This window comes from Macrotis lagotis, chromosome X, assembly GCF_037893015.1.
Source record: "Macrotis lagotis isolate mMagLag1 chromosome X, bilby.v1.9.chrom.fasta, whole genome shotgun sequence".
NCBI lineage: Eukaryota > Metazoa > Chordata > Mammalia > Peramelemorphia > Peramelidae > Macrotis > Macrotis lagotis.
This window is the reverse complement of record NC_133666.1, coordinates 206,962,060-206,988,281: the sequence shown is the minus strand read 5'-3', so window position 1 is coordinate 206,988,281 and position 26,222 is coordinate 206,962,060. Positions and strand designations below refer to the sequence as shown.

Genomic DNA, 26,222 nt, shown 5'->3' with positions numbered 1-26,222 from the left:
GAGCAGAGCTCAACTATCGAAATGAAAAATAAAAAAAAAGTTCAAACCTTATAAAGTTACTACTCTGAAAGGGATGATATAAATACCATCTTAGAAGAGGAAAGCAGTAACAAAATGCCATGTATGAAACCTTGAAGAGGTTTTCAAATTCACCGTACATATAAAAAGACCCTTTGGAAGGGCTCAAAAGGGATTTTAAAAACCAAAGAAGAGAGAAAGAAAAAAAACCAGAGAAAATAAATTAGAATCATGCAGGAGAATTATGAAAAAATTGACTGAAGAAAGCAATATCTTTAAAAATAAAATTTACTCAAATGAAAAAAGAAAACATTTTCTTTAAAAGTTAAAATGGTCAACTGAAAAAAGCAATATAACTCATCAAAAAGTAAAATTGACCAACTGGAAAAGGAAATACAAAACTAACCAAAGAAAACAAAACCTTAAAATTATAATTTGACAACTAGAAACTAACGACTCTCTAAGACACCAAGATTCCATCAAACAAAACCAAAAGTTTCAAAAAATAGAAGAAATTGTAAAGAACTTCTTAGGCAAAAGTGACAACATGGGGAAAAAAAAAGATCCAAGGGACATAATTCACAAATTATTGGTCTGAAAAAAGAGCCTTGGCAATAACAAGCTAGAATAGGATGTTCTGGAGGGCAAAGGAGCTTGGATTGCAATCAGGAATCAATTACCCTGCAAAATTCAGAAAATTGAATGGGTATAGAAAGAAATATACTCTTTTCTCAAGGGTACATGACACTTACACAAAAATCATGTATTTGGATACACAAATGACATAAATGCAAAAAAAGTGAAATAATAAATGCATCCTTTTCAGATTACAATAAAGAAAAAATCACATACAATAAAGAGCCACAGAAAGATAGACTAAAAATTAGTTGGAAACTGATTTAAAAAAGCAAATGAGGGGGTGACTAGGTGATGCAGTGGATAGAGCACCAGCCCTGGAGTCAGGAGTACCTGAGTTCAAATCTGGCCTCAGACACTCAATAATTACCTAGCTGTGTGGCCTTGGGCAAGCCACTTAACCCTGTTGCCTTGCAAAAAAAAAAAGCAAGTGAATCAAACAATAAATCATAGAAAAAATAATTTCAAGCAAGACAATGACAATAATGAGAAAACATACCAAAACATACAACCAAAGGAGTTATTAGGGGACATTTTATAGCTCTAAATGCTTGCATGAATAAAATAGAGAAAGAGAAGATCAATGAATTGGGCATGCAAATAAAAGAATTTGTAAAAAAAACTCAAAATCCCAATTAATACAAATTCTGAAAATCAAACGAGTAAATAAAATTGAAGGTAAGAAAATTGAAGGAGGAGTTCTATCAAATTCTGTCTATGACACTGATATGGTGCTGAAAATTAAACTTGGAAGAGTCAAAAGAGAAAAAGAAATTTATAGACTAATTTCAAAATGCAGAGGTATTTAAATTTTAATAACAATATTAGCAAAGAGATTAGAGCAAGTTATTAATGGGATAATTTATGATGATCAAATAGCATTTACATCAGGAATGCAAGGTGGTTCCATATCATAATTAACCATATCAATAAGAAAACTAACAAATTATATGATTATCTCAATAGATGCTAAAATACTTTCGATAAATTATATGACCCATTCTTATTAAAACTCTAGAGATTATAAGAATTGGAGTTTTCGTTAAAATGATAATCAATATCTATCTAAAACCATCAGCAAGCATTATATGTAATGGAAATAAGTTTGAAACATTCCCAATAAGATTAGAAGAGAAATAAGGATGCCTATAATCACCACTGTTGTTCAACATTGTGTTAGGGATGTCAGTTTTAGCAATAAGAGACAAAAATTAAATTGAAGGAAGCAAAAATTTCATTCTTTAGAGATGAGATGATAGTATTCTTAGAGACTCCCAGAAAACTAATAAAAATACTTGGAACAATAACTTTAGCAAAGTTGCGGGATGTGAAATAAATTCACATAAATCATTAGTATTTCTATATATTACCCACAAAGTCCAGCAGCAAGAGATAGAAAGAGAAATTCCATTTACAGTAACTGTAAACAATATAAAATACTTGGGGGACTACCTGCAAAGACAAATGCAAAAGCTATATGAAAACAATTTCAAAACGCTTTTCACACAAATAAAGTCAGATCTAAATAATTTGAAAAATGCCAGTTACTCAATTAGATCTTGTTGAGGTAATATAAATAAAAATGAAAATTTTACCAAAATTAAATTACTCCTTCTGTGCAATACAAATTAAACTATTAAAAATTATTTGAGGGCAGCTAGGTGGCACAGTGGATAGAGCACCAGCTCTGGAGTCAAGAGGACCTGAGTTCAAATTTGACCTCAGACACTTAATCATGGACTACCTGTGTGACCTTGGGCAATGCACTCAAACCCCTTTGCCTTAAATAAATAAATATTATTTTTAAAAAATTACTTGATAGAACTAGAAAAAAGTGTAGTAAAATTCATCTGGAGGAACAAAAGGTTAAGAACATCAATGAATTAATTTAAAAAATTTCAAAGGAAGGTAGCCTAGCTATACCAGATCTAAGCAGTTATCAAAAGCTCTGGTACTGGCTAAGAAATAGAGTTATGGATCAGTGGACTAGATTAAGTACAAAAGAAACAGTAGCAAATGATTATAGTAATCTATTTTTATCCCAGCTTCTGGGATAAAAACTATTTCACAAAAAACCTTCTGGGAAAACTGGAAAACAGAATGGCATATTCTATGACTATAGCTAGTATAGACCAACATCTTACACCTATACCAAGATAAGGTTGAAATGGGTGCAGGATTTGGGGGCAGCTAGGTGGCACAGTAGATAGAGCACTGGCCCTGGAGTTAGGAGAACCTGAGTTCAAATCCAGCCTCAGACACTTTTGAAAGAATACTAATCATTTCTCATTTGAAAATGGTCAAAGGATATGAATAGGCAGTTTCCAAATGAAGAAATTAAAACTATCTATAGTCATATAAAGATGCATATAAAGAGAAATGCAAATTAAAACAACCCTGAGAGATCATGTCATACTTATCATATTGGCCAGTATGACAAAAAAATGATTAAAGTCAGTGGGGTGTTGAAAAGTTGGGACACTAATATATTGTTGGTGGAATTATGAACTGATCTAACCATTCTAGGGAGCAATTTAGAACTATGCCCAAAGGGCAAAAAAGTTAGGCATACATTTTGATCCAGCAATACCACTCTTAGGTTTGTATCCCAAAGAGACCATAAAAAAGGGAAAAATACTAATAAGAACAAAAATATTCATAACAACTCTCTGTAGAGGCAAAGAATTAGAAATTGAGATGTGACAGACAGAATATGCCAATTGTGGAGAAAGTGAGGAAAATTCATTTTAATCCTGTACCATTTGATTATTAATATTAATTTGCAACATTCTCCTTTAGACTTAAAATCCCAATTTTTTAGTTTAGCTCACTTTGGAAAAAAAATTCTTCCAAGAACCAGAAGAGGAGCTTGATCAGATTCTAGCCCATCCCAGGGCCAAACTTCTACATTTATACAAATAAATAAAAGCTAAACTGAGCTGGTAGCTACAAAGAGCTATCAAGAACAACTCTTATGACCTTAATCTTTTCATTTGAGTTGTAATAGCCTGGTTCATGAAAGAATAAGTCAGAGAGATATTGATCCAAGAAGGGTTTGCTTATCCAGTTTCCTGAAGGATCCTGAAACTCATGCCAAAGACCCATTCCTCAACTCACCAGTCTGCCTTCAAAGTGAAGAAATCCTGGGGAAATGAGGAGGAATCTACCTCCTCATTAAATATTCACTTCTTAGGGTTATCATTTATGAGTCAGGGTAAGATCCTATTAAAAGGGAAGTGCAAGGTGACACCAAACATTCCTTCTTTTCCTTTAATTCCTAAAAGATTCACTGATCATTAATTTATTATTAATCAGCCTAATTAATAAATTGATTTATAAGTCCTAAAAATATGTCTTGTAATCTTTTTTTGCTACCAAAAAAACTGTCAGGTTAAGTCAGGAACATCAGGGAAGCTGAATCAGGAAAACATTTATCCTATAACAAAGAGCATTCCATATAAAAAAGGATATGGATAATTATAAGACAAAAAATTTACAAATTTGAACTCAGGAAGGAAATTTTCAGGCAAATGTAGGGGAGAATAACTAGAGAGAGAGAGAGAGTATAGATCAGAGATGAGCTGACTAATCAGGGATTGCTGGGATAGGGGAAATACCCTCTTCTCTAACAATAGAAAATGGGAATCCACAGGGCGAGGTCTAAAAGAAAGGAAGAAACTACCTAGAGGGGAAAACTTAGAATGGGTATTTTAGAAAATTTTATTACATGAGGAACATGATGTTTGTCCTTCATTTTCTTCTTTTTTTAGGTTTTTTTGCAAGGCAAATGGAGTTAAGTGGCTTGCCCAAGGCCACTTAAGTGTCTGAGACTGGATTTGAACCCAGGTACTCCTGACTCCAGGGCTGTGCTTTATCCACTGTGCCACCTAGCTGCCCCGTGTCCTTCATTTTCAAAGAAGACCATGACATCACAAGTATTGGATTTGAGTGAGGGGATGCTATGTTAAGTTACCAGTCTCACTTTCTCGTCCAGGGCCTCTGGATCCAGTGGTCAGGTATGAATCAGGATGACTGGAAATGGCCCTGGACGTAAGACAAGCAGAGTTAAGTAACTTGCCCAAGGTCACATATCTAATAACAGTCCAGTGTGTGAGAATGGACTTGAATTCCTGTCCTCCTGATTCTAAGGCCAGTGATCTATCCATTGCATCACCCAGCTGCCCATACATGAGGAACATAGGAAAAAGAGAAAACTTAAATAAGTATTTGAATCATGAATCAGAAACTGAGGATCTAGAACAGACAGAAAGAGAATGTAAATGCTAAAGGGAGTGATAAAAATACTTCTTGAAAAGAAGCACAAAAAAGTTAAATTAAAAAAAACTAATAAACAGAGCTAGTTTGAAGGAAGGAGAGAAAAGGGGAAATCTACTTGACTATGACGGGGGCAAAGTGGGTTAAGTGGAATTATATAACTAAATAAAAGCAGGAGAAAAAAAGAACTAAGACCAAAACCCCATTTAAAAATGGTAACAAATGAGAGGAATGGATCAGAGTGAGTTTTTCCAGTGGGTACCAGGTCACATTTTTTTAAAAGATCAAGAAAAAGTAATTGAAGAGAATAGAGATCTGTGTTTACAGCAAAAGAGGAAAATTCTAACTTGGGAAAAAAACCTCAATATTTGTGTTAAATGGAGGAAAATATAAATCTAATTCATAGTCAATGTGAATGGATTAAACAATTCAAACCAATGAAAGAATCATAAATTGGATTTAAATCACCTACAATTTGTTGTTTATAGAAACTAATACAGAAAATTCTCACTTAACATAAATTTACATTACACAAATTCAGCTTTCTATAAAAATTCTGAAAGAAATTCACATTCTTAAAAAAAAGGAACCTGCCTATGTTAATTTTATAGTACAGTGTTCTCTTTCTACTACTGCCCTTTGACTTGGTGCTCCCCCCTTCAATTAAAAACAAAAAATCCTTCAATTAGAAAACAGCAAAGGCACAAAGAGACTGTGAAGTCTCCACCAGACTGGGAACTTGGTTTGAAACCTCCTTGATTGAGAGAAGAGACTTTTTGCCCTATCTATATGTGGCCAGCTCCTGCATGTCTATCTTCCATGTTTTCATGCTCAGGTATGTTTTCTCTGGCCCCTATGTCTGTGTCCTGTCCATGTCCAGACCCCACATGACTGCCCTCAGCATACTCTTCCTCTAGGTTTCTGCCAGACCTTTATATGGTTGGTCCTGACTCTTACATGATCCTTCTCCTTCTTGCATTTGTCTGTCCTAGACCCCACATGTCCTTGAATTGTGTGGCAGCTGCCTTCTTCCACAGGCCTTTCTGCTTCTCTTCTTTCCTCCTTTCCCTATGTCTGTGGGCAAATTCACATTATATAAAAATGACTTTATGTAGAGGTATGTGGAATGGTTCACTTACATAAAGTGAGAAATGTCTGCATAAAAAAAATAAAGACATACAACATTAAAACTGAGAGGATAGAGTAAGTTAGGGGAAAAGGAGAGAGTCCTTGCTATCATGGTGGAAGGGGGGTTTGAATAATCCTATTAATGTGTGAACAGAGATAGGAATCTTAGTCTAGGTGTGATCTAGGGGATTTGGTGTTTGAAAAGTTTGCTTGTTATTCCTTGTAAAGGGAGGACTTGGAACTCCTGGCTACAACTGGAACCTGCAAACAGTTCTTTCCCCTCCTTATCACTGCCTGGAGGTGAGGCAAAATGGAAAAGAAGAAGCCTCAGGGTACATTCTAAAAAACAGAGGCAGAGACTTTTTAGAAGGATGGAATCTAGAATAGATACATTGGAAGTTTCCATCGCAAGAGGAACACAGGGAAAAAAAAAGAAAAAGTTCAGATAATGACAAGGGTCATTGATCAGAGAATAAAGGTCTAGAGGAAACAGAAAGAGAGGATGAATAATGAAGAAAATAGAAGAGATCCTTTTTGGAAAGGGGAATAAAAATAAGCTCATAAAACTTAATGTTCAGAATTAGTTAAAGGAAAGGAAAAGTGTGGGAGCTACTTTAACTGAGTGGAAAAATATAAGAGAGGTAATAATTGTATAATCGGATAAAAACAGGAAAGACAAAAATAATCAAAACTCCAAAGGGAAGGAGAAAATAAAAGGAAAAACGTAGATCAGAGTTTAGCAAAAATGAGCCAGTGAGAACATGAATATATTTTAAAAGATTAAGATAAAGTAATTGATGTAACACAGTACTCTGTTTACAGCAAAAGAGGGAAAATATAATTTTAAAAAACAATATTAGAAACAGATGGTAGAAAATATCAACCTAAGTCATAACTTTAAATGTGATTCATTAAATAATCCAATAAAATGAAAAAAGAATGACATATTGGATAAGAAAAAAATCTTGCAATCTGTTGCTCAGAAGAACATTCAAAAAACAAAGACAAGCAAAATCAAACTGAAAGAATGAGTGGGAGGGAATTATTATTCATCAACGAAATCCAAAAAAGCAGGGGATGGAATAAAGCTATCTGACAAAGCAAAAACAAGCATTCAAGAAAATAAAATGGAATAAACAAGGAAACTATATTAGCTAGAAGGAGCAACTGATAACAAACCAATATCAATAATAAACTTATATGTTCCAAATGTCTTAGCATCCAAATTCACAAAGTAAACATCTGAACTTAAAAAAAAATCCTAGACAGTAACACAAAAATAGTGACAGAAGATTTTAATATCCCTTTTCTCAATTTTTGGATATCTAACAGAAAAACAAATGAAAAATAAAATATGAAAATGAACAAATTCCAGCAGAAATTAAAGTTGTAACAATTATGGCAACTTATAAATGCAATAGGAAAATAATTGTCCTCAAAAAATATATCAGTAAGCCAGTGTTTCTTAAACTGGAAGGCAAGAATTACATAGGGAAAAAAGAGACCCTTATTTGTTTAAAAAAGAATTGCTAGGGAACCTGGAAAGCATTCTGACCTAAATTAGACTTAGACTAAAATCTTGCATCACTTTCCATAATATATTCTAAATGGATATGCAACTTTAGCATTATAGGTCAAATTATAATTAGAAGGAAATCAAATCTCACAATTATGGTTTGTGATATATTTTAGACAAGCGAAAGATAAAATAAAATCTGTACTGAATACTTGAAACTGAAAAGCTCCTGTACAAACAAAATTAATGCCCCTAAGATAAGAAAGGAGGTGATCAAATGAGAGAATATCTTTGTATCAAATTTCTCTGACAGGAGTTTGATAACTGTGATATATAAATAATAAATGTATATGACATAGCTATTATCTAATAGAGTTAAAAATACAGTCTGGAGAGGAATGAGAGCATGGTTTTCTTGGGCTTCCTCCTTAAACTGAATTTTCTGAGAGGAATCAACTAATAAGAGGGAGAGATTAAGAAGTGGAGAATACTTACAGTGTGAGAAGTAGTTGAGAGGTGAAATGAACAGTTAGAATAAAGAGGTTTCAATGGCATGTTGGAGAAAGTTCTGAGTCAATAAAAAAGCCTAGAGAGGAATATAGCCAAGTTCTTAAGAAGAATTGAATAATGAACTGATGTTGTCTGCAATAAAAGCATCTAATATAGAGTAGGAATAGGTACGTTACTGATTATCCTATATTTTTATCAAGCCTTGGATGAAGTCCTAGAAGGCATGTTTATTTTGAAAACCTATAAACTGAGTATCTTAAGTGTACTTATAATTCACTTGAAGAGCTTTCTTTTACCATGAGACCAATTCCTAATTTTTCTGTCTCTTAAAGTGTGACAACTATATTTTCAATGTGTATTTTTAGAAACCACGAACAAGAACTATTTTCATTTTCTGGCTAGTAAGAGAATAATTTAGGATACCTGAACCTTTCAGTAGAATTCTGAAATGATTTTTTTTACTGCAAAAATCACTACAATCTGAGTTTAAAAAATAAATTTTCAATGATCTAATTCAACTTTAATAAAGTGAATAAAGGGAAATTTTCAATAATATTTCTCTACCATTATATGTGAGAGATACCGATTTCTTCTTAAAATATTGCCCCCAGCTAAAACTATTTGTAGATCACTGATAAATTGTGAGCTAATGGATATTTTTAAAAATACATTAAAATGAAGAAATTTGTGAATGAGATTTAGAGAGGTTTTGCATTTATCTTAATAATGCAGTTTTGCAAGCTGTTAAACAGTCAGAGCAATTAAATTAAACACAAGAATGGTCAGTGCAATCAATACAATTAAAATAATTAGGCTTGGAAACTGTAAGGTCAAATAGAGGTAGCTTTATAACAAGGTGCCACTGCAAAATTACTGACATTTCCAACTAAATTATATTCTCTAAATTATTGCCTTAGTGATAAATAAATAAAGTTATGCTAATGTAGGAGCTGATTACAGATTGAAATTAGTAAAATTGCTTGGTATGCAATCTTCTAGGGTTAACATATTTTTAAACATAATTAATAGCCTTTGCTCCCAACATCTGATTCTACATCATGTAGCTCATTTGCATTCCTTTGGAAAATGCTGACAAGACTAAATGTCTAAGAAGAAAGATCTCATCTAATGGAAGAAATTTTTTTTTTGGTGCTACCTCTCCAAATGGTAGTTGTGCAATTTTAATAATAATGACTCTAAAAGGAATGTGAAAAAAAAAAGAGTGCTGCTATATCTGTTTTTCTTTTCACTTTGGTGTTCCAAGCCTTTCCCAGAGTCAATGTGAAATGTAATTGCTCTTTTGACCTCCATCTTCTCTCTCCCCAGGTCTGAGGAAGAGTTACACTGGTTGATTATTTCAGAAATGAAAGGCACTCTGACCTTGTCAATTGAATGCCTTGCTGCTTTCAATGTTGCCCATTATATTGAAGGCAGGCAACTCCTGAAGAGAGACTAAAATCTACAGAGGAACTGTGCTCTGGGCTGCCTGCCAGGGAAGGCTTCATCAGGAGCAATTTAAACGTGGCTAAACATCTCTAGCCACGAAGGTAAGGGGGTGGGGGATGGTAGACAGGGAAAGGGAAGAAGATGAAAAGTTGGTGGGGGCGTGGGGAGTACATCATAATATTGTTAGTATATGATATAAGGAGCTTTCAGGTGAAATGTTCTGTTGCAGCATCCTTAATATGGCTTATTTAGTTTCAAGATCTAAAAAGTCATTTAGAAACAGACTAAAGAAAGAATTAATAACCAAGAGGGTACAATGACTAACTTGCTAAAAAATGATGTGACAGCCTTTCATTGCCAAGATTTTATAGTAATTTTCCTTTATACATATATAAATTTGAAGAGATTTCCTTGCAGAGAGAGAAGTAGCTAAGTAGCAGAGTGGATAGAGAAGTGGTCTTAAAATCAAGAAGATCTGAGTTCAAATTAAGCTTTAGACACTTAGCAGCCATAAATCACTTAACTTGTCACTAGAGAGGTTATTATGAGTAATTGTTACTTGTTACACTTCACTGAACTGCAAAATGAGAATAACTGCACCTACCTCACAGGGTTGTTGGGGCACCAAATGATATACATACAAAAGGAGCTTAGCGTAGTGCTTGGCTATATAAATGCTTATTCCTTTATCTATATCTTCCCCATTGTGTAGGTTTGGATATTTAACTATTAAATTGATCTGAATTATTTTTATATTTATGGTTGTTTGACAGATCAGAATAAAGTTTGATTATAGTATTCTTTTTTATTAAAAATAAAAATTTTAAGGGCTTATGTGTAAAGTTTAAATGAAAAATCATTTATCAAGTTTCTCTGTAGAAACTTGTTCAACTTCATTAAGGAATTGTCGAGACCTATGTGGTCAGATTATAAAATTATAGAAACTGTTTTTAACAAACCATACAAGAAAACTTATCTCATCAATTTATAATTATAGTTCAAATGTCTCTTGTACCCTAGATAGTTCCCAAGGAATTTACAATTTTAGTGTAGACTGACACACTCAACAATCACTGAATACAAGCCAACATATCAGAAATGAAGAGGTATTGGATGTGAAATATGAACATGTGCTTCAAGAGTTCAAAAATAGGGATCTGGGTGAGCTGAAATATTTGGCAAAGTCTGCATGTAAAAATGGAACTTGAGCTATCCAACCAATTCCCCATAAAAAACAAATAAACAAGCAAATGAACGAAAACAATTAAAGAGAGTGTAAAGGAGTTAGAAGATTCCACTCATATAACATGTAATCAAAGATTAAGGGTTATACAGAATTCATTTTCTGAAAACAATTTGGCAGGAGATGAAATTATTATTGCCTCCACTTGTACATTTATTAGACAACTGCCACAACATATCTGTTTGATACCAGGAGCTATCTAAAATAGGGACTGAAATAGTGGTGAGGTGGAACTAGGCACTTACTACTAACTCCATGAGAGCAGATTGCTAAATTTTCAGTTTGGGCATTTATACCTCAAAAAGAGGCAAACATAAAAATTAGGGGATGCTTTGTTTTGTTGATTGTCTAAACTTAAGAAAGTGATGGAAAAATATTAATGCTTTAAAATTTAAAAGCACATTTCTTTCTAGTCCAATGCTGGACTAAAGTCAAATAAAGTCTGTTGGCTCTATAATTAATGGCTGAAATATTTCATGCTCATAAGAGAAGCAACTCAATGCAAACCTCTGAAAAAAATGCTGCAACTTCCTAATTTTGGGGTAGTTTTTCTGTATTGAAATAGTGTATAAATAACAAACTCGGATATTTTTATTTTTATCTCTTTGTTACCATTCAAAAATGTATATTTCTCTATGCCAAAGCACATAGTAACAGTTGGTCAGATAGTCAATTACCATTTATTAAGCCTCAGACACTGTGCTAGGGTACTGTGTTAAACCCTGTGGATGCAAAAAGAGACAAAAGACAGTATCTGCCTCAGTAAATTCACAATCAAATGGAGAGAGACAATAAGTAAACAAATATATATATATATATATATATATGATGAATAAGAAATAATTAGCAAAGAAAAGAAATATCAGACTTTATTAGAATTAGTGAATTGGAAAGATCTAAATCCTAAAAAAAATAATGTGAACTAAGACTTATACTATGTTCTACCAATGAAATAAATTGTTAAGAATGTTATACATATTCTGGTATGTTTAAGGGGTTTGAAAATATGATTTGTGAGAAAATTCATTATTTTAGGCTGATATTTATATTGGAGAATAGAAGACATCTTGATAATAGTCTTCAAAAAACTAACACAGAGGATGGTGGATAATCTGTTTTTGAAGTCTATATATAATTTACAATAATCAATGAGCTTATCCAGGAATGAAATTCTGCCTTCATTTAGAAGCAATTATAGTAATGGTTATTTTTGTTCATTTAGTTCCAGGGATACAAGATAAAAACATGAGTCCCTGATCTCAAGGAGTTCAAATTTTCAGGGGATAGACAACATTCATGGTCATTTAAGGAAGGAGGGAACTCTTTGTGGTAGCAGTTAGGACATGGTTCTGATAGAAAGTGTAGTTTGAATTGAGTCTTGAAAGAAATAAAAAATTGTGAAGCAAACTTGGGAGAGTAGTGCATTCAAACTATGAGGGCCAATTAATACTAAATCACTGAGAGTAGAGTCCTTATGCCATATATGAGGAATGTCATGTGAGAAGGTCAATTTGGTTGAACTATAGGATACATTGAATGCAGTAATGCACAGTTTGAGATGCCAAATAACTTTGTTAACAGTTTTAGATGACAAAAAGAAGAGTTTCTATTTGATCTTACATCTATAGGAGCCATTGAATTTTATAAAAGGAGTGACATAGTAATCTTATTCTGTTGGCAATTATAATGAGGATGAATTAGAATAAAGAAAGACTAGAGGCATGGAAACTATTCCAGTGTCTTGCTGAAGGGTGATGAAGATGTAAAACAAATAGCATCATAAACAAAAAAAAAATTAAGAATATGTGGGATTAAAATGAATGTGAAAGAATGAATTACATCTTAGAGAATAAATTAATAGTGAATATATTACCAAGAGAGATTGGGAGAGTTTCTGCTACAACTATTTGTAGCAAAAAAGCCAAAGAAAGCCATTGATCCAGTTTAAGATATTCTAGAGTGGAACCAGGATATAATGTAGTCTTTATACTGTTAAACTTTCTATCTAACTGCATAATCTTCCAGAGGAATTCATTTTGATTCAGTGTTGAAATAGAATTTGAAGTATGTAAGCATTTCTAAGCCATAGCATATCAAAATGGAACATTGTATATTTTTTAATCATATCAAAATTTCTGAACATAACTCAGTGGAAGGAAATTCATTTTTTGTATATGTTGCAAATCTAATTATTTGGAAAATTCCTGCTTTCAATAAAGTCATTTTGCTTGGTCAAGTCAAAAGGATCAAGTACACTACTAACACCTTAAACTTAATGAAAGAAAAGTCTGTGAACTTCTGTAAAGTGAAAATTTAAAATAAAAATGTGTTTACACTTGATCTATTATACACTTTTTAGATTTTTTTGAAGACATTTTGATTGCTGAAAAGGGCAGAAAGAAGAATTTGCATAAGAAAAAACTGATAAAATCAGATTGAGAAAGAACAAAGGATCCTACACCAAGATAAAGTCTAAATAGATGATTTTGATATAAAGTGTGGCAACATAAGTAAATCAAAAGAGTAAGGAATAGTTTACCTGTCAGAACTATGGAGAAGGGAATAATTTAGGACCAAACAAGAGATAGAGAATGTTATGAAATTCAAAGCAAATGGTTTTTATTACATTAAATTAAAAAGGTTTTGCACAAACAAAACCAATCCAGCCAAGATTAGAAGGAAAAAGAGAAAACTGGGAGCAATTTTTACAGGTAGTGTTTCTGATTAAGAAAAACACAACTCCTTTATCTGGTTTGTAGAGAAATAAATCAAATATATAAGAATACAATTCATTATCCAATTGATAAATAGTTGAAGGTTATGAACAGGCATTTCAGATGATGAAATCATAAGAATCATAAGAAAAATGCTATTAATTATAGAAATTCAAATTAAAACAACTCTGAGGTACCACCTCACACCTATAAAATTGCCTAGTATGACACAAAAATAAAAATGGAAATGTTAGAGAAGATATTGAAAAATTGAAACACATTGTTTGTAGAATTGTGAACTGATCCAAACTTTTTTGGGGGCACCATGCCCATTTTGCATACTTTTTGATCCAGCAAGAGGAGTAGCTTTTAAATTTCACATCTTAAATTAAAGATAAATCACTACTTATGATAAAGCCTTGATTTAAGTCATCAGAAGGTGTAGGCCAGCAGTAAAAGAATCTTTAGGCAAGAAAAGAAACAATTAAGAAAGAAAAAGTACAGAAAGCTGAGAATGGGAGAAGTTGGGGACAGAAGTCAAAGGAGGTCACAAAGAAAAGCTGATTGCAAAAAATAGAATACACCAAGTTAATGGACTAAGTCAGATGAAAGAGCCAACTTATGTCTGATAAGCCCTACAATTCATAGTAGCTCATTAACCTGCTTTGCTGTGTGGAAAAGCAGTCTGCAGCTTTTGTTTCCCATTCTCTCTTTGTAATATATTCACTATTAATTTCACTAATAATCTTAAATCTAATTCATTCTTCCACCTTCATTTTAATTCCACATCGTCTTAAAGAACTCAAATATATAAGAATGTCCAAAAATATCTATAACAGTGGAAGCAAAGAATTGGAAATTGAGGGGATGTCCATCTATTAGGAAATGACTGAACTGTGAGATATGAATGTAATGAAATGCTATTGTTCTAGAAGAAATAATAAGCAGGCAGATTTCAGAAAAATCTGGGAAGATTTACATGAATTGATGCTGAGTGAAATGAACAAAAACAGAACATTGCTCATGATAACAGCAACAATTTATAATGATAAGCTATGAATGATTCCACTCTTCTCAGCCATATAATGTTCCAAGAAAATTCCAAGAGATCAGTGATGGAAAATGCTGTTCACATCCAAAGAAAAAACTACAAAGTCTGAATGCAGATCAAAACATATCATTGTCACTTTTGTTTTTTTTTCTTTCTCATTGTTTCCCCCTTTTGTTCTGATTTTTCTTTTATAACATGTCAAATGTAGAAATATGTTTAACTTGATTGTACATATATAACCTGTATCAGATTGTGGGAGGAGAATGTAGGAGAAAGAAGAAGAAATATTTTCAACTCACAACCTTACAAAAATGAATGTTAAAAATTATTTTTGCATGTAATTGGAAAAAATAAAATACTATTAAGAAGAGGAAACAGCTTCTTAGATAAACTAGTAAGAAGACATATATATGATTTGAAGACCTGCAACTCAAATGAATGTTCTAACAGAACTTGTTCAAAAACAAAACAATGACCAAGATTATGGTGGTCATGGTGTGCTGTACTTCATCATATCATTTAAATATGACTGTTGTCAGTTTTTTTAGGTTATAACTGATCAATTATAAATCAAATAACTAATGTTAGACTTAGTTTCCTGTGGCCTGATAGGCTCTGCAACTCATAGTAGCTCATTAACTTGCTTTGCTGTGTGGAAAAACTGTCTGATGCCCTCCAGGGTGGAGTTAGATGGCTAAGTGATTAGAGCACTGGGTTTGGAATCAGGAATTCTCATTTTCATAAGTACAAATCTAACGTCAGACACTTATTAGCTGTGTGACCTTGGGCAAGTCATTTGACAAAGTTTGTCTCAATTCTTCAACTATAAAATGAATCAAGGAAGGAAATGACAACTCATCGTAGTATCTTTGCTAAGAAAATTCCAAAATGGGGTTACAGAGAGACAAACACAATTGAAATAACTGAACAACAAGAACAAAACATACCCATCTATGCTCTTACTGATTTGAGAGGGAGAGACAGATGAGGAAATATACACATTGCATCTTCCTTACTGTGAAAACAAAAGAAAACAAGTTGCTTTTCCTAAGAACTGATAATAGTCAATAAAAATTTCTTTAAAAAATTTAAATAATTTATTTTCTCCAATTAGATGTAAAAAGTTTTTATCTTTTTTTAAAGTTTTAAGTGTCAAACTATCTCAACCCCTCTCTCTCCCTACATTTGAGAGAGTAATCTATTATAGCTTATACATGTGCAATCATGTAAAACATTTTCATAGTAATCATTTTGTACAAGAAGATGAGAGAGAGAGAGAGAGAGAGAGAGAGAGAGAGAGAGAGAGAGAGAGAGAGAGAGAGAGAGAGAAGGGGGAGGGGATATAGGGAAGGAACAAATGAAGAAAAGAAAAGAAAGGCGGAAGGAGGGAAATGAAAATGGTGTACTTCAGCTTGTGTTCACATATTATCAATCCTTTTTCTGGAGTGCTCTGGGATTGACTTAAATATATATATATACGTATATATATATATATATTATATATATCATTGTACTGTTGAGAATAGCTAAATTATTCACCATTCTCCTTCATATAATAGTGCTGTTACATACAAGGTTCTACTGGTTCTACTCAATTCTTTTTGCTCATGTGAGTCTTAACAGATTATTCTGGAAACCACCTACTTGTCATTTCTTATAGCAACAAAATATTATATCAAAATCATATACCATAACTTGTTCCTTCATTCCCCAATTGATGCACATCCCCACAATATCCAATTCTTTGCCACCACTAAAAGAGCTGCTAAAATGTTTTTGAACATATAGGTTCCTCCCTATCCTGCTTTTCTTCCTCCCTCTCTCCTTTCTCTTTGGGATACAGACCTAGAAGTGGTATAGCTGAATCAAAGAGTGTGCATAGTTTGATTGTTCTTTTGGGCATAGTTCCAAATTGCTCACCAGAATGGAAGGATCAGTTTACAACTCCAAAAGTGCATTAGTGTCTCAGTTTTCCCATATTCCCTCCACATTTTCCTTTTTTTGTCACATTAGCCAATCTGATAGGTGTGAGGTAGTAGCTCAAAGTTGTTTTAATTAGTATTTCTTTAATCATTAACATTTTTACATGATTACAGATAGTTTAAATTTCTTCAGAAAATTGCTTGGTCATAGCTTTTGACCATTTGTCAAATCGAAAAGAATAATTTTATATATTCAAAATGATACATTTTATATTTTTAAAATGTCTATATCTTGTGTGGTTGCAACTTCTTCCTTTCTCTTTAATTCTGACAGGTAAATTATTCTGTACTCTCCTGATTTATTTATGATATCACCATTGATGTATAAACTATGTATTCCTTTTGATCTTATCTTAGGATACAGAGAGAGACATTGATCTATACCTAGTTTCTGCTATATTGTTTTCCAATTTTCCCTGCAAATTTTGTCAAATAAGTTTCTGTCCCCAAAACTTGGATGTTTGGGTTTACCATAAACTAAATTATGTACATTTAGTACTGGGTCTTGTTTAACCAATTTATTCCACTGTTCCACCATTCTATTTTTTAGCATGTACTGATTGTTTTGATAATTTCTACCTCACAAAATAGCTTGAGATCTGGTAAGGATAGATCTTCCTTCACATTCTTTTTTTCATTGATTCTCTTGGTCTTGACTTTTTATTCTTCCAGATGCGTTTAGTTATTATTTTTCTAACTTTATAAAATAAATTTCGGTATTTTGATGTGGCATTGAATTGTCATGCTTATTTTTTGATTTGGCTTAGCCATGAACAATTGATTTTTCTAGTTTTTTAGATCTGCCTTTATTGGTGTGAAAAGTATTTTCTAATTGTGTTTATGTAGTTATGAGTTTGTCTTGGCTGGGAGATTCCCAAGTATTTTATATAGTCCCCAGGTCTTTTAAATGAAACTTCTCCCTCTATCTCTTACTAATGGATTTTGTTAATAATATAGAGAAATGTTAATAATTTATTATAATGGGTTTTTTTATCCTGGAATTTTGCTAAAGTTAATTATTTCAATTAGCTAATTTTTAAGTTGATTCCCTAGTTTCTCTAATTTAACATCATATCAATTGCAAAGAGGGATAGTTTTATTTCCTCAATATCTGTTCTAGTTCCTTCAATTTCTTTTCTTCTCTTATTGCTATAGCTAACATTTTTGATATAATAATGATAATAGTGGTGATAATGGGCTTCTTTGCTTTACCCCTGATCATATTAGGAAGGTTTCTACCTTATTACTTTTATAAATACTTCTTGATGATGGTTTTAGGTTAATATTTATCATTTTAAGGTAATGTTCATTCATTCCTATGTTCTTTAGTGTTTTTAATAGGAATGAAGGTTGCATTTTGTCAAATGTTTTCTAACTATTGAGATAATCAAATGATTTCTTCGAGTTTTGTTATTGATATGGTAAATCATGCTTACAATTTTTAAATGAAAACTTTGTGATATATTACTATAATCTCCTTGTTAGAATTTTGTTTAAAATTTTTGCATCAATATTCTTCAGGGAAATTGGATTTTAGTTTTCTTTCTTTTTTTCCACTTGTCCTGCTTTAGTTATCAGCATTATATTTGTATTATAAAAGGACCCCTTCTCCTGTTTTTTCCAACAATCTATATAGTGCTGGGATCAATCATTCCTTAAATGTTTGGTAGAATTAACTTGCAAATCCATCTGTTTCTGCCAAGTTTTAGGAAATTCATTGATTTCTTGCTCAATTTATTTTTCTAAGAGCAATTTATTTAAGTTTTTCCGTCTATCTTAACTTACATTTTTGTTAAATATTTCACTTTAGATTGGCAAATTTGTTGGCATAGAACTGGGCAAAATAGCTTCTAATAATCTTTTTAATTTCCTCTTCATTAATAATGAATTCACTCCTTTCACTTTTGATATTGATGATTTGACTTTATTTCCTTTTAAAATTAAATTAATCAATAATTTATGATCAATGATCAATGCTTATTTTGTATTCATTTTCATAAAACCAGTTTCTAATTTCACTTATTAGCTCAACTGTTTTTCTTATTTCTAATGTATTAATCTTTTTTTTTATTTTAAGAATTTCTAGTTTGATGTTCAATTGGAAACTTTTAATCTGTTCATTTTATAGGTTTTTTTAAGTTGCATGCCTAATTCTTTGACCTGTTCTTTCTCTATTTGATTGATATAAACATTTAGATATAATTTCCCCTTTTGGGGGGGGTTGGTTTTGTTTGGTTATTTTTTTTTTTTGCAAGGTGATAAAGTTAAGTGGCTTGCCCAAGGCCACACAGCTAGGTAATTATTAAGTGTCAGAGGTCGGATTTGAACTCAGGTACTCCTGACTCAAGGGCCAGTGTTCAATCCACTGCGCCACCTAGCTGCCCCAAATTTCCCCATGTTTTGATTGCATCACAAAAATTTTAGTATGTTGTCTCTTGTTGTCATTCTCTTTAATAAAATTATCAATTGTTCTGTGATTTGCTATTTCACTCACTTATTCTTTAGAATTAGATTATTTAGTTTTCAATTACTTTAAAATCTATCTTTCCACTGCCCTTTCAATAAAAATTTCTTAAATGTCTTTGTTGTGCCAGAAACTGTGCTAAATGCTGGGAATATAAATATGGGGAAAAAAAGGCAGTTCCTATCTTCAAGGAATTAAAATCTAATGAGATAAGACATACAAAAGAAGAAAACTGAAAGGGGGAGAAGAAAAGTGCCCAACTAAGGGGCCTGGTGGAGAGCTCAGAGAAATCCCCTAGTAATACAGATGGGAAACTAGGGGTTGGGACTTATTTTCCTGTGTTCAAATCTGGTTGAGCAAGTCACTTAACTCTGTTTGGCTCAATTCCATATATGTAAAATGAAATAGAGAAGGAAATGGCAAGCCACTCCAATATTGGTATGAAATTTTTTCCTCATTGGTGGGGATCAATACTCGTGTGAGGGGAAGGATAGAGTTATCAAGAGTGGGAAAGAAAAGAGATCCAATCTCTTTTAGCTTTTCTGGCTTCCAACTTTGAAAGCTAAGACGTAGAATGTTATCTCTCCCCAATGTTAAAAATAGAACACTCGGTGAAGAAACAGACTTTAGAGGATCTTGCAGACTCCATCATATCTCTATCCACAATTTGCTTTTCTAGAGATCTGGGGAATTTCCCTGGGATATCTGAATTATCTGGATATTTGGATTTCTCTCTCTCTCTCTCTCTCACATTTCTCTTGCTAATTTCTTTTTGTTCTCTTATTGCTATATAGCTAGCATTTTCAATACAATAATATATAAATATAAATATTATAAATTGTAAAGTATAAAAAATAAAATATAAACAAATATAAATATAAAAATTAAAAAATGAAATAGATAAATAAAAATAAATAGTATGTAAATATAAACATATATATTATTCTTATTTCTATTTTACTAACTACCCAAATAAATAGATTTCATTGCATTGATTATATGTGTTCATTGTGCAATTGGTTAGTGGGAAGGGAGTCAATTCTTAGATACAAGCTTTCAGGTCTTTTCCTCATTAACGAATAGTTATCAGGAGTTTAAGTAAGCTAGATATTACTGCCCCTAGACCAAATTTTTTTAAGAGAGCAATAGACCTCTGGTCCCAACCTTCTCACAGATTTTTCTCTCAAAGTTCTGGAATCTTTTGATCTGGATGGTCTGGGCATTGGGATGTCTCCAAACTCAGATACTTCAGGATCAAGATCAGAGAACTGGGACTCCTGTGATAGTCAATGAAACCTCTTTTCTCTATCCTCTTGTAAGCTTCTGGGCAATCTGCATGAATGTTCAAAGAGTGCAGGTATGGGATCTCAGTTTGGTGCCTTTAGTATCTTGCCAGAATTTTAAAAAGACCAGGATTAGTTCCAATCAATGCTAGCATTACAGTGAGAATTAGAATGTCCAGACATCTAAAATCTACAATGTCCACTATCATAAGTATCTTCCATGGGAAATCTCAAGCTCACCTGGATGTATGTATCCCAGGTATGAAAAATCTTTATAAAACCAACAAATCCAAGTCCTATGATAGACTTTAAAATTATTTAATTCAAATATAGGTCTTTAAAAGTTTAGCAAATGATGGTAAATTAAGATCCACTATCCACAACAGAATGATAATCCACATTCTCAGTTTTTATCATCACCTCTTCAGAAGATCCTATGAGTGTAGGTGAAATAGACCCATAAGCAATTGATAATATCAGTGTGATGGATCTGGTACTCCGATGATTAACTGAAGGAAGTGTTCCTATTTTTAGCTTCTGTGCCCTCCTCACCTTGGTCCTCCAACTATCCAAGGATAATAATATTGTGCACTGCTCCATCTCAAAACTAATTGCTTTGGATTTTGTGCCTGGCAATCAACAGTAGTGATTTTTTTGCCCTGCTTTGTTTCTCTGACTTACACCTGAGAAGATTTGGAGCTTGCTGGGGTTAAGTCCTATGAATTATATTAATCCTTGAAGTTCAGGAATATCTGTCAACTCAAACATTGTCAATAGTTTCTGTGACTGCATAGATCTGATGAGGGTCATGTACCAAGCCCTGATTCAATTTCTGCAGTGTCATTTTTCTGCATCCTCAGGATCCATAGCATTTATCTGTATCAGTCTCTTCACTCACACTTTACTGAGCTCCTACAGAGGAACTCAGTTGACTTTTCTCCTTTACTTAGCACAATATTAGAAAAAAAATATTATAGAAATCTTCTGATTTGCCTACCTCAAACATCTCAGCTAAAGTTTGTACACATTCTTGCCAAGCAACATCTGGCCTTGTCTCTATGAGGTTATCCATTGCTAATGCAGTTGTCCTTAGACTGTAAGTCTGATCTATTTGTCAGTATAATCACTGGTTTAGAGGCTTTTCAGTGTCCCAGACTCACTCTTGCCTGTCCAACTCAAACCTCTTAATATATTCATGTCCAGAAAAAAATGCCGTAGTATATCTGTCTTTATTAGGGAGATATAGTCACAATTTTCCTCATAAATGAACTAAAACTTCTGGATTTAATTGTAACATTCCATCTCTCTCTAAGATTGTTCCTTTTTAGAGAAGTTCCTACTTCTTTTTTTTGTTTTAGTTTTTTTTTTTGCAAGGCAAATGGGGTTAAGTGACTTGCCCAAGGACATGCAGCTAGGTAATTATTAAGTATCTGAGACCAGATTTGAACCTAGGTACTCCTGACTCCAGGGCCAATGCTTTATCCACTATGCCACCTAGCTGCCCCTAACAATATGGAATGCTTCACGAATTTGCATGTCATCCTTGTGCAGGGGCCATACTAATCTTCTCTGTATCATTCCAATTTTAGTATATGTGCTGCCGAAGTGAGCACGGTTCCTACTTCTTTAAGCAATTTTTCAACCTCAAAAACTATGCAAGACTGAAATTTTCAGGAATCCTTTATTCTCAGTTTCTTAGGGATATCTCTTTAGTCAAAATTCTCAAGCAGAATGAAAATAATTTTCTGGGTTGCCTCATCTGTTTTATCAATAGCCTTAATTCTACAATCTTTCAATCTTTTCACTTCTCCACCCATATCCTTTTTTCTTAAGGTCTAGATCTACTCTTGACAATAAAAGATTCCTATGCTTTTCAAATGAAAAGTAAGAAAGTACCCCTCAATAATTTTAACTTCATCATTTCTAAATATTGCTCCTGTTTTACTTACATTAATACAAAAATATTAATGAAATCAATAAATGAATAACACTTCAGCAATATTAGTCCCTTAGATTAATTTACTATGCTGATATAATAGATATGAATTCAAATGATGAAACAGTTCCAATTACTATGGCAATTAATTATACAAAAGTAGCGTTCAAGTATTTAAGAAAGAGTATATCAATAAACTTAGCAATTTCATAACAATAAAATGGAGTCTGATGAGTTTAACTAAACGTGTTACATCTCCACAAAGCAATAAGAACAAATAAAAATTATACACTAAATCTAATTTATATCGGAACAAATAAAATTATCTGTGTCTCTAAAGAAAATCTCCTTCTTTTGAAAATAAAACAAAATGCAAACAAAAAGCCAAAGTCCCCTTCTGTGACAGAATTTTTATTGTTTAGTCATTTTCCAGTGGTATCTGATTCTTCAAGCCCCCTTTTGGAGTTTTCTTGGCAAATATACTAGAATGATTTGCCATTTTCTTCTCTAGCTTATTTAACAGATGAAGAAGCTGGGGTAAATAGGGTGATTTGCCCTGTGTCACATAGCTAATAAGTATCTGAGGTTGGATTTGCACTCAAGTCTTCCTGACTCCAGTCCCAATGCTCAATCCACTGTGTCACCTAGTTGCCTGAAACAGAAATTGTGACAATAAAAAACTATCTTAAAATGTATTTTTCTAAATTAAAGAAGTTTCTTAGCAACCCATTGAAGAACTAAAGTTAGGTGCGAAATTGAAGCAAAGGAGATCCTCTTAGCATTCATAAGAACAAAGTAAATAAGGAAAAAACCCTCCTTCCAATGTTTCTCACCAAAAAAATGCTGATATATGAGCTATAAAACAAGATTTTACAGAAAATAGTTCATTCCAGATCAATAAAACTAGAAATAAATCTACTAAGGTAGCTACATTAAAACAAACAAAAAAAAATGGAATGCTCTTGAGGCAAAATTCTCAAGAACTATGGGCAAAGAAAAAAAAAGCTGACCAAAATTCTTAAAAGGGAAAAAAAGTTAGCAAAAGTCCCCAAAATTCTTACAAAATTAAAGCAATTAAAAATTATATTTCTGTGAATAATGCCCCCAGTTTGTAATCTGGGGTATTATGTGTGTCTCAGAGGCATCTCCTCTCACTCTTCTCCAAAGGAGACTTTAATTTCTATCAGGAAAAACAGGACACTAGTCTCTTTGCTCTTTCCTCAGAGAAAAAGGGGACTAGGTTAGAATTATGATTATCTGCTCCCTTAAATATTGTTTTTCTTGGGGCAATAATATCTAGGTACAATTTAAACTACTGAACAATATCCATCAATAGTGAAAAGGCCCAAGTCTTAAATCTTAGATAGTGATAAAATGTGAATACTAAGACCAATTTCAACTTGGAAGATGATAAGGTTTTCCCAATAATGAGCTTCTTGGAAAAGTCAGAGAATTCCCTAAGTATTTGCAACCAAGTGAGAAATGAGAATCATTGAACCATGTTCCTTTTATTATCTCCTCCTTGAGAGGGAAAAACTTAGAACAGATCTGAGGAGATTGGCAATTCTTTCATTTAATCTTGTGTCACCCTAAGAGAATAATACTTTGCACATCACCTTGTGAAGGTTGACTTTATAACTAAGAATTTTATATGAAGATAGTAGCCTGAAAGTAGCAGAAAAGTGCCTTTACCTAATAGAAGATTTATGAGTATAAAAAGGAGAGCAAAAAGCAGTGAAGCAATTTTGTCCAAGATGTGAGATGTACAAACTATTTTCTTTATTTGGGGGCAGGGGTTGCAAGGCAATGGGGTTAAATGACTTGCCCAAGGTCACATGGCTAGGCAATTATTAAGTGTCTGAGGTCAGATTTGAACTCAGGTACTCCTGACTCCAGGGCTGGTGCTCTATCCACTGCACAACCTAGCCGCCCTGCAAACTATTTCCTAAAAATTCAGGTCTGCTATTCATAGTATTGAGCTGCCCTGGGGAAAATGGGTTTCTATTCTCATGAACCTTCCTTCTCCATAAGCTAGGCCCACTCTCTACACTATGTACATTAGTGGAAAAGAATGACATAGGTTTATATGTAGAATATTACATTTTGATTTTTCCTCTTCTTGCCTTCTATTGAATTAATGTTATGATCAAATAAAGGTTATGATTGTTCTTGCTTAAGTTTTGTCATTTAGTAACTGTTTCATTTCTATATAACTTGTATCATTGTAACTACCTGGTTTCTGTGAGGTACAAGGAAGCACTGAAAGTTCATACTGGGTTAACACAGCAGTTTGGGGGACAAGTAGGGTTCATGAGTGAGACTGGGTTCCATTCCCACCCCAATAACCATAATCACAAAAAGTCAAGACTAGAAATAGTGCTACACATGCAATCATAGAATGCCATATAAATCATCTTGAAAACTATTTTTTACCTTGGCTCACTTGGTGACCCTATTTTATATCATTCTATTATCTGTCCAAATAATTCCCAAATCTACATATCTAGGCATACCTTTTCTCCTAATTTCTAGCCCTACATTTTCAACATCTTGCTTATTTTTCTATCTGTATAACAATAAGATTTTCAAACCCAACACACAAAATAGAATTGATTAAATTCCTTCTTAAAATTGATGATTCTTGGTACAGCTAGGTGGTGCAGTGGATAGAGCACTAGCCCCCATTGCCCTATAAACCCAACCTCCAACCCTTCCCCCAAAATTGGTGATTCTTCCATGAAACTTCCTTATTCCCCTTGAAAATCCACTGACTAGAGACCTAGGGGCTGTACCCAGGGACACATGCCACTATCTCCCTCCTTCTTGTGGGTTGGATCAGCTGCCTGGCATGGGCGGCCGGAGTGCTGCGGTGGCCAGAGCCCTAGATTTGGATCTAGAGCAGCCCGATGTGACCACCTGTCAGACTCCAGTGCAAACCAGGTCAAACTCCAGAGTTTTCCACCAAGGCAGTGCCTGAGTCATGCCCCAACCATACCATTTATATCAATAACCTCAACGAGAAGATAAAGATGAATTGAAGAAATCTCTCTATGCCATCTTTTCCCAGTATATTCAAATTCTGGACATCCTTGTATTGAGGAACCTGAAGATGAGGGACCAAGCTTTTGTCATCTTCAAGATCAGCAGCGTCACCAATGCTCTGAGATCCATGCTGGGTTTTCTTTTCTATGACAAACCCATGAGAATCCAGTCCACCAAGTCAGGGCACGATGATTGCCAAGATGAAGGGCATCTAAGTGCAGCATGACCAGAAGAGGGAGAAGAGAAAACCCAAGGGCCAAGAAGCATAGTTGGTCAAGAAGGCTGCTCCTGGAGAGGCAACAGCCCCCATTGTGGCTGCTGCCCAGTCTGTCCTGGGAATGCCACCTTTGAGCCAGGCCCCTGCATCATGCACCATCTTCCAGGGCAGCCACCACATATGCACCCCCAACCCAGGGATGATTCCCCAACCTGGTTTGGCTCCTGGATAGAGCTCACCTGGAGCCATGCCCCCACAGCAGATGGTGCCTGGTCATATGCTGCCTTCCCAGCCTCTGTCTGAAAACCCGCCCAACAATACCCTGTTCCTCACCAACCCGCAAGAGGAGATCAATGAGCTCATGCTGTCGATACTCTTTCATTAGTTTCCTGGCTTCAAAGAGATGCATTGGATGCCATGACCTTGCTTTTGTGGAGTTTGACAATGAACTGCAGTCTGGGGCTGCTCGCAAAGCCCTGCAGGGCTTCAAGATCACCCAGAACAATACCATGAAGATCTCTTTTGCCAAGAAATAGCTCTGGCTCAGATCTTCCTCTCTCCTCCCCCAGACTCCCTCTCTCCTTCCAGAGTGTCCCTCACCCTGCTCCTCTGCTTGGGACTGTCATACCTGAAGGTAAGTCCCTGCTCCCTCTGACCCTGAATGTGAGTGTGCCTGCCCTGAGTGCATGTGTCTCAGCATTGCACCCAGCATCTGCTCTACAGACACGGCACCTGGAACTGGGGGTGACAATAAAAGGCTG

The 26,222-nt window shown here is 33.8% G+C and overlaps 1 non-coding gene and 1 pseudogene across 1 annotated transcript; one reads left to right on the top strand and one right to left on the bottom strand.

Moving 5' to 3' along the window:
- LOC141498948 (U1 small nuclear ribonucleoprotein A pseudogene) overlaps positions 1–25,997 on the top strand; it is a 128,626-nt pseudogene extending 102,629 nt beyond the window's left edge.
- Positions 21,773–21,879, bottom strand: LOC141503578 (U6 spliceosomal RNA). The gene has a single exon (XR_012472924.1). It is a non-coding gene; the product is annotated as a U6 spliceosomal RNA (small nuclear RNA).
- Positions 25,998–26,222: the final 225 nt, after the last annotated feature.